Consider the following 9,889-nt stretch of genomic DNA (forward strand, 5'->3'; position numbering starts at 1 on the left):
TGTAGTGCTGGGCATCAAACACAGGACTTCATAAATGCTAGTCAAGTGCTCTGCCAACTGAGCTACATCCCCAGCCCTAAGTTTTCTTTTTGTCAATTCTCTATGATTATCCACTGGATCGAGAGTAGCTGATTGTGTTTATATCTCCACTGAATTGAGGATGTAAGACAGGATGTGGCTCACCTTTGTACACCATGAAACTGCTCTGAGAGCCTGGCACAGGAAGGTTTGGGTGCTGTATACATACCAAAACAGACAGACTGTGGAGGGAAGAAAAATGTACATAAGAGAGCAAATATCTGCTAGGTACATGAGTTCTGCATCTACTAGATATTATATGCTTTGCCAAAACTGAACATAGGGCACTTTGAAACTGTCACTTGTCCAACTTCGCAACGGCTGTCTTCAGGCTCAGACAATAGCAGACAATTTGGGAGCATTTGACATAGACAGGAAGAGAGACAATCACATACTGACCCACCAGAAGTGGGTGGTGGGCAGCACTGCCTAGATCTATGGTACTGATGCCTGATGGCTTCTTCATTCTGAGACTCAGTTTCTTCATCAGAAGTGACTGAGATTAGCCAGATGACACTCACGAGAGACAAGCGAAGTTCAGTTTCTCTTTGGAATCTCTAGTCTCCAAGTAATTGACATTTACTCTGTCGGAACAAATTAGGCATGTCATCAACATCAAGTGGATACCATCAACAACATGGAACCAGCATAATGTCCCTCTCTCAACCCTTTCCAGTTTTTGGCTGAGTTGAGCAAACTTACTATTAATGAATACTTAAGAGAAGTTCTGTTCGTCTTAAAATTTCAAATCCAAGGACAGTGTAGTGCTTACCTGAACATAGAGGAAATGAATGGCATGGTCTCTGAGATCTGGTCTCAGCCTGAAAGATGTCTCTGCCTTTTATCTGAGATCCTACTGACATAAGAGTTATCATTCCCTAAGTGTTCTTAAGCCTCTTCACTACCTACCTCCAGCCTGTTTCCAGGTTTCCCGCTCCCCATGCTAAGCTGCCGTACATGCCCATGATCAGCTTGTTCCCTCCCCCCAAGAATGCTTCTCCTACATTGCCTGGGAAGTTTCTTTTTGTCAGACTCCTACAAGTCAAGTGTTACTTGTTCCATGAACTCAACAGCTTTCTCTCTTTTATTTGCTCATGCAGTTAACAAAGTTGTATTTAGGTATTCTCTGTCCTAAATTTCTCATGGTTCAGTGTGGAAAACTGTTGGAGTGGTCAGAGGTGTGGTCATGAAAGCAACTCAGTACAGTTGAAAGACCCAACTAGGAACTTAAATAAGATGTTCGGTGGAAGTGATGTCTGAAAGTATGACCTGAAGAGTATGCAGTTACAGGGCTGGAGAGCTGGCTTGGCAGTTAAAAGCTGCTCTTGCAGAAAACCCAGGTTCAAATCCCTGTGCCCACATGGTGACTGACAACCATCTGTAATTCCAGTTCCAGGGAATCTGACACCCTCTTCTGTCCTCCACAGGCCCTGCAGAACATGGTGCACTTACAGACATGCAGGCATAACACTCATACACGTAAAATTAAAATAATTAAATAAAGAGTATGCCATTACAACTCTGGTGAGGCAGGCAAGTAGGTGAGAGGTGTCCAAGTACATCAGGCAATAGGTATAGAGGGAGAGAGAGAGATTGATGTAGTATGTACTAAGGCCCGACCAGTTGTAAATATTCTGGGACATGAAATGAACAGATGGGAGAGCAAAAAGATAAAGGACCATGAAGGGCTTTTGAAGGCAATATTCCTAAGGCAGCGAGAAATGCTAAATCTTTTGAATGCATTGTCACAAGAACCTAGATGATGTTCCATCATGTGACACTTGTTCCATTTGCGGTTCCCACAAACATTTAGTATGATTCATTAGTGTATAGTCTGCATGGATTCCCTTCAGTCTGTACTACAAGGCCAATAATTTTTCCCATAGGAGAGACAATCACTAGCTTTCATATGCAATTGAAGGTTTCCCAACATGAGCATAGCAATATGCTGGTCATACTCCTGGGGGACAGGTACCTGAGAGCACACAGTTCTCCCTGGCTGCTGACAGAATAGACTTGGGGAGATTTGGGGGTTGTGTTCTGTGTTGGATATTCGGCATCTTGAAATATAAAGTTGAGATTTGATACAAACTCTAAAGATGGATTGGACAGTGTTACCTCCTCAACAAATGGAGAGGGATTTTACCCACCCTATTATGACACCACAGGAGTAAGGACTTGGTCTTCAGACTGGGGAAATGGCTCATTTGGTAAAGTGCCTGCCACAAAAGCATAAGGATCTGAATTTGGATCCCCAGCGCCCACATAGAAGCAGGCTATGGTAGCATGTACCAGTTAACCAATGCTAGGGATGTGGAGGCAGGCAGGTCTCCAGAGTTCACTGAGCATCCAGAATAGCCAATTGGTAAGCTCTGGGCATGGTGTGAGACCTTGCTCAAAGAAAATGTAGAGTGATAGAGGAATACCACACCCACCTGCACACACACGAACATATGCACATACAAATGTGCCCACACATACACTACAGATATATACACACAAAATAAAAAATAAGGGGTTCAGTCTCACTCAGACAACACTAGCATCAGATGTCACTCAGAATTATGTATCCAGGGTAACAAATTTCCACCCACCATGGCTAAAATATTAAGTTCACAAACTCTTTTCTTCTTTTCATGTTTGCTGATTTGCTAAAATGACTGCAGGACTCAGGAAAATCTTTTATTTACTGGGACCAATTTGAGATTTAAAAGGAAAACAGCCAAGAATAGCGACATGAAAGGGATGTGAAATAGGGAAAGGTATGTGACAGCCTGGCACAGCCCATCTGGAATTCCCAACTTTCAGCACCTGAATTTATTCAAAGGGAAAATTAATGAATCCTCAAATCTCATATTCCAAGCATCACTTGCCTCCTTTAAGTCATCTATTTTTGTGAAGCAGGAAAATAACCTGGAATGGAAGGCAGAAAGCTGAGTTCAGTGACTCCAAGCTGGGGCTCACATTGAAGTTGAAAGGGAGAGCTACAAAGTTCCCTCCAGTGTCTCCTGTGAAGCTATCCTCCTCTGCATGTGGCCTCCAACTGCTCAGAACACTCAGGAGTGCTGACAGTGCGTAGTTGCAGAACACTGGGAAATACAAGATCCATATTTGAGTGTGATGACTTTTCCAAAATGATCACTCTGGTTGTCAGGGGACTGGAGTCCTTTGGTTTTGCCATGGGTGAAGTCACGGGGTCATTCTGTACCTTCCATATAGTAAAAGGATCTATGGGTTGGGTATGTAGCTCAATAGTAGTGCCTTGACTAGCATGATCAGTGGTCTAGGTTCAATCTCAGGAAACAAGAGGGAGGGAGACTAAAAGTGAGGCTTAGAGAAAGACTCACTTAGGCAGTCTCCTGGAGAGAGTTATTGAATTTGACAGCTTATTTAGGGGGCTGTTCTAATTTGCTTCTCTATTGCTATGATAAAAAACACTGACCAAAACCAGCTTGAGGAAGACAGGGCTTATTTGTCTGACAGTTCACAGACCATCATCATAGGAAGCCAAGGCAGGAACCCAAGGCAGGAACCTGGAGCACAGATCATGGAAGTGCATTGCTTACTGGCCTGTGATCAGCTTGCTTTCTTATATAACACAGGACCACCTGCCCAGGGGTGGAACTGCCCACAGTGGGCTCGGCCCTCCCACATTACTCAACAATCAAGAAATGTCCCATAGACATGGCCACAGGCCAATCCAATGAGGAAATTCCTCAACTGAGGTTCCCTCTACCCAGGTATGTCAAGTTGACAACTGAAGTTATCTCTAGCACAGCTGGCCCTTTGTCAACTTGGCACATAAACACATCAGTATTAAGCCATTACCTTTCCATCTCTTGTCCCCAAGATATGATGTTAATATTAATATCACAATATAAAACAATACAACTTTAAAAGTCCCACGGTCTTTAAAATTTTCAAATACTTTTAAAGTTCAAAGTCCCTTTAAAAAGTCCCTTAGCTGTGGCCTCCTGTATAATCCAAAATAAGTTACATACTGTCTTATTTCAAAAGGGAAGAACTGGGCACACTTAAGCAAAAGCAAGTCCATCAATATAGCCCAATGTTGGACATCTGTAATTTACTAACAGTCTTCTGGGCTCCAAAGGGCTTGGGCAGCTCCTCTTCTCTGGCTCTGTAATCCACAGCACACATAGCTTGTCTCGTAGGTTCAGGCTGACTCCACTCCACACCTGCCACTAGCCTTGGTGATCCTCCTGTGGTCCTGGATGCTGGGGTCTCCAGTACAACTGAGGCTGCACTTTTACCAGTGACCTCTCTTGGCCTCACAACCTCACATCTTCTCAACAACCCCATCAGTTCTGGGGTCTTCACCCAAACTGAGGCTGTACTTTCCCAATAGCCTTTCTTGGCCTCTCACAGTCCCAAGCCTCACCTTCTCTCCATGACCCTTCATGCCTTCAAAACCAGTACCATATAGGAGACTCTTACACATTACCAAATCCTGCTCCTAGTTTGATGTGCAACCTTGGCTCTCTCTGGACCACAGCTTCTGTGAGCTGATCCTGAGGAAATACTTCCCAGAAGATTTCACCTCAATGATGCTGAGCTCTTCTTACTCACAACTGATTTTCCAGTCCCAGCTGACCAGCACTGATTATCCTAGCAAATCACGAAAGGTTTCACTTCCAAAAATTCTTTCAAAATATATCACACAAACAGCCTTGATAGTCTTTGCTTCTCTTACAAATTTCACAAGCCAGGCCTCCATCATCTACAGCTCTGTCAGCAATATCTTCCAAGTTCCTACAGAACAATGCACTAAGCTCCAAGCACTCTTCCAGTCCAAAGCCACAATCCCCCCCCACCCCAGATACATATGGTCAAGTCCATCACAATAGTACTCCACTTGGTACCAGTTTTTGTTCTAGTTTACTTCTATATTGCTATGATAAAAACACTGACCAAAACTAATTTGAGAAAGAGGCTTATTTGGTTTACAGCTCACAGTTAATCATCAAGAGAAGTCAAGACAGGAATTCAGGGCAGGTACCTGGAGCACAGACCATGAAAGTATATTGCTTCCAGGCTTGTTCCCCTGGCTGGTTTACTCAGTTTCCTTTCTTTTTTCTTTCTTTCTTTCTTTCTTTCTTTCTTTCTTTCTTTCTTTTTTTGATCTTTTTGAGACAGGGTCTCACTGTAGTCCCAGCTGGCCTGGAACTCACATTGTACACCAGGCTGGCCTTGAACTCACAGAGATCTGCCTGCCTCTGCCTCCCAAGTCAGTTTGCTTTCTTATACAACACAGGACCACCTGCCCAGGGGTGGAACTGCCCACAGTGGGCTTGGCCCTCCCGTATCACTCAACAGTCAAGAAAATGCCCCACAGACATGGCCGCAGGCCAATCCAATAAGGAAATTCCTGAGGTGTGTCAAGCTGACAACTGAAGCTATCCAGCATAGGGGAGAACCATGTGACAAGATGAGTATAAAGTTGTCAAAGGACAGAGATTTCCACACTGGGAGGCAAGGACAGCATGCTATGGTTGTCCTCCAGAGTTACATTAGAGTGATGCACTCCAGGGCTGTATTTCAGTCACTGCATTGGTTCTCAGGTTCAGAAATCTGTCCAGCCTTCTGAATGCCAGTTTTCACTGAGACTTTGGATGCAGCTGGCTGCTGTCACAGATAGTTCAAATAAGTGGCTTACTTTTGGTGTACATGCATGCACACCTGCGTGTGCATGGGTTTGTAGGTAAGTGTGCCCGTGTGTGCCTGTGTAGAGGCTAGATATAGAAGTCGGGTGTCTTCCTCTATTGCTCTCCACCTTATTTTTTGAGACAGAGTCTCCCTCTAAACCTGAAGTTCACCATTTGGATTAGACTGGCTGACCAGAAAGCCCCAGGTATCTATCTGCCTGTCTCTACAACCCCCTCCCACCGTCATTACCATGGCCCCAGCGCTTGGGGTTACAGTATGTTCCATCCTGCCTGGCTTTTTATGTATGTACTGGAGATTCAAACTCATGTTTGAATCATGCTTGCAGAGGCAAGGACTTTATCCACTGAGTCTTTCAGTTCTTTTGTGGAATGTTGTGGGCACAATCCCTCCAGTATGCATTGAATAACTGTACTTGCTTATTTGTATGTTTTCCTTTTCTTGGCTGAAAATGGATAAATTGGAAGAAATGTTTGAAGAAAGCCCTGGGTATGAAGCTAACTGCCTCACCCTAAATCGTTAAGTTTGACATCATCCCATTCTTCCCAAGCAGCCCTCCTTTTCTCTGGGGTCAGAGACACTAAGCCTGAACGCAGGGCAGGTGCTCACTCTGCAAAGCGAGGCGCAAGCTTTGGTTGGGTGCAATTATTCCATAGTCCACAGGAAGCTGGGGAAGGCTAGAATGCGTCGTTTGGGCTCTTTTCCACATGGTAAGAACACTTACTTATCCTGTCACTCCCCCACTCAAAATGAGTTCAGAAAGCTAGCCAATCGGGGCCACAGAGGCGGGCCATACGAGCTGTCCAATCAGGAGCCTCTGTGGGCGGAGCGGAAGTTCCTCCCCGCCGCCTAGCTTCCAGGCGCCGCCTTCCCCCAGGCGCTGTCCAGTCCGCCGCTGTCCCAGCTGGCTCAGCCCCTGCAGCCTCGGGAGCGCTGGGCCCAGAAACCTCGGGGAGGCCGCCGGAGCCCCGGGCGCAGACATGGTGAGCGTCAGGGCGGGTGTGCGAGGTGGGCGGGCGGGCCGTCAGAGCGGTCCCGGATCCCGGATCCCGGATACCTCTGCTCCCAGGCAGCCGGCCCGGGCATCCTCTCCCGCCGCAACTGTTCCGGGGCTCGGCGGCGGCTCTGGGGACCGGCGGCGGCGGGCTGCATGCCCCCACTTCTCCTCACAGGAGCCCCGCTTCCTGAGTCTTTCAGATTCTGAAAACGGCAAAATCCAGCAGCCTGTCCCCTGATCCGGGTGTTGGACTTGGCAGTAAGTCCCTAAAACCCCAGGTCCTTCACACTCACAAACTGATTGGAAAGAGAAATACAGACACATGTGATTGGCCACGGACCAGAGGTGTCTCCTCTGACGTAATTCTTACTGACCTTGGACTGTTTGTAGGCACTGATTTAAAGAACAAAATGAACAAGATCCATTGCCACTAGCTCATCAGTAAAGGGTGGGCCCTGAACCTCGTCTACCCCATCTATGCAGGGATTTGGGCGGGCTTGATCTTGTTGGGTTTTTGTGATGGTGGCGTTTAGTTTGGTCTGGTTTGGTTCGGTTCGGTTCGGTTTGGTTTGGTTTTGGTCTTTTTGAAACAGGGTCTCCCTGTAGCCCCAGCTGGCCTGGAACTCACTATGTAGAGCAGGCCGGCCTCAAACTCACAGAGATCCGCCTGCCTCTGCCTCCCGAGTGCAGGATTAAGGGCCGGCACCCCCATGCCTAGCCTGTGGCTTGATCTTGTATAGGTCTTGTGCAGACCAGCACTGCTATGAGTTTATAATTGCATTAGCCAGTCATGTCCAGAAGACAGCCCTCCTCCCACCCTCTTTTGCACTCCTGTTCCACTGTTGCTGGTGAGGTTAACATAGTCCCATTTAGGGCTGAACACTCGGTCTCTTATTCTCAGCACTTTGACCAGTTGTGTATCACTTCGCTGAGTGTGGTCCACTGAAAAAGAAGCTTCTCTAGTCAAGGCTGACAGCAGTCTGTGTCAGTGAATAAAATCATTCTCTATGAGGATGTGGCCATTGACAGGTTTCCCATGCTCTAGCGGGTGCCCCACACCCATGCACATGTGGGCAGCACTAACTGGACTTGATGGGTTATTTTAAAAAAATTAAAAACCCATGAAGGGCAGGGAAGGATTGTTCTTGGGGGCTGCTGAGATGGCACAGTGGGTAAGGGCTCTTGCTGCACACGTGGGGACCATTGTGCATATGCACTATAGTTTCCTTAGCTACCCATCTGTTGGTAGGCACCCTGCTGAGTCTGTTCTTGACTATTGTTCACAGTAAAAATGGGTGTGCAGTTGACTGTTTTCTGTGCTTCTTTTCACTTTCCTTTGGACATATACTGAGGAACAGGAAAACTAAATCATGAGGCAGATTTTGAAGGAACTTTCACATTATGTTGCAACATCTTTACTAATTTGCATTCCTAGTTTATCAAGATTTTTTTTCTCCACGCCCTTGCCAACACATTATTGCTTCATTGATAATAGTCTTTGTAACTAGGGTAACCTGGATATACAGAGCTATTAAAATATTTCTTCGTTTTTCTGTTTGGTTGGGTTTGTTCGCTCGTTCGTTTCAGACAGGGTGTGACTATGTAGCTCATACTGACCCACAACTCATATTCCTAGTACCTCGGCTTCCAGAATGCAGGGATTATGCATGTGTGTCAGCATACCTGGTTTCTGTTTACTTTGATTTTCACCTCCTTGGTAGCTTTCTCACCGAACAGGTTAAAGGAGGCCAGAGCTATTTTCTCTATGGTGACTTTTGTACACCCAAGAGTGTGGCGGATGTTGGATCCCCACCAAACCCTTCTCCCTGACTGAGCTTTGATAGAGTGTGGATTCCAGTCAGTATCTATTGACTTCAGAGGTTTTTAAAGTATGCACTCAGGGGCGGTACAATGTTTAAGACATGGAAAGTCCCCAGAAAGCCTCTGAGAATGGGAGAGAAACATGACCATGTGCTGTGTTGGAATAAGAGGTTGAAAGAACTAAGCATATGCATTCTCTGGTTCTTTTAGACTTTGACCCAACAGGGAACACATAATGGTGATCTTCACGTCTTAAAGGGTAGTTGTCCAATCAACTCTATCATAGCTTGCCCACCCCAAAGATCTCTCAGCAATTTGTGTCAGATACACTACTCCAATTAATGCATCTGCCACGAACCGAGTCAGTGTGGCAGGTTGTTTATGAGAATGCTGAGATTTATGATCAGTGTTCTGATTTCTGGAACATTTTACTCCTTAATTATAGGGCCTTCTGAAGGTGACTCCCAGTGGTAGCACTCTGAGAACTTGCTAAGAGGCACAGTGTTTTCTTCCCAAAATCTACTTCTGTGTCAATTCAAGGTCAACTGTGTAGCGGCTTGATACAGCTTCCTGTGTTGTGCCTTACCTCTTTTAGCCTTACCTCTTGGAATTCTCTTCCACTGACCAAAGTAGCAGATGTCAGGAGCTAGGCCATTCCATTTCTGTTGCTTTGTTAATCTCCGTAGTCTCATACCTCCAAAGACTTGTCAAAAAGCATTGAAACTTTATCTTTTCCTATTTCAATGTATGATTTGATTCTTGTCCATGGAAAGAGGTAACTCATGCATGTTTCTACTTATGTACTAGCTTGTTCCTGAGTCATATATTGTCATTTCTGCCACCATTGCACAATTCTGTCATGAAGTGATTTTTCTGTTTATTTGTGGACTCATTAAGACTTTTCCCCTGAAGACCTTTCCCATGCTGTTTGCTACCTTCTTTCTCAATAGGATAGCATCTTGAGTAATGGAGGGGGTTTTATTTCCTTTTTGAGACAGGATCTCACATAGCCCAAGTTGGCCTCAAACTCCCTACACAGCTAAGGCTGGCCTTGAACTCCCAATCTTCCTGTCTCTGTCTTCTAAATGCTGGGATTGCAGCACCATGTCCTGCTAACAGTAGTGTTTTCAATTGTCTTATTTATATTAGGCAAGCTGTCACTGCCTTGTTCCAAAGACTTTAAACATTGTTGGACACATTTAAGTATATTCAGCTTAGTAAAAGAGGTTTCTTTTCATATGCATACATATATATATATATATATATATATATATATATATATCTTTTTTTTTTTTTTTTTGTGTGTGTGTT

The 9,889-nt window shown here is 45.3% G+C and overlaps 1 protein-coding gene across 5 annotated transcripts in view; it reads left to right on the top strand.

The window, feature by feature from the left end:
- The first annotated feature begins 6,594 nt into the window (after positions 1-6,594).
- LOC103734776 (zinc finger protein 709) overlaps positions 6,595-9,889 on the top strand; it is a 36,586-nt gene continuing 33,291 nt past the window's right edge. For all 5 annotated transcript variants that reach the window (XM_029563942.1, XM_029563939.1, XM_029563943.1 and 2 more), the window contains exon 1: positions 6,595-6,743. The gene's annotated coding sequence lies outside the window, so the exon portion shown is untranslated. The remainder of the gene's footprint in view (positions 6,744-9,889) is intronic.

This window comes from Nannospalax galili, unplaced genomic scaffold (assembly GCF_000622305.1).
Source record: "Nannospalax galili isolate Female #2095 unplaced genomic scaffold, S.galili_v1.0 scaffold2397, whole genome shotgun sequence".
Taxonomy (NCBI): Eukaryota; Metazoa; Chordata; class Mammalia; order Rodentia; family Spalacidae; genus Nannospalax; species Nannospalax galili.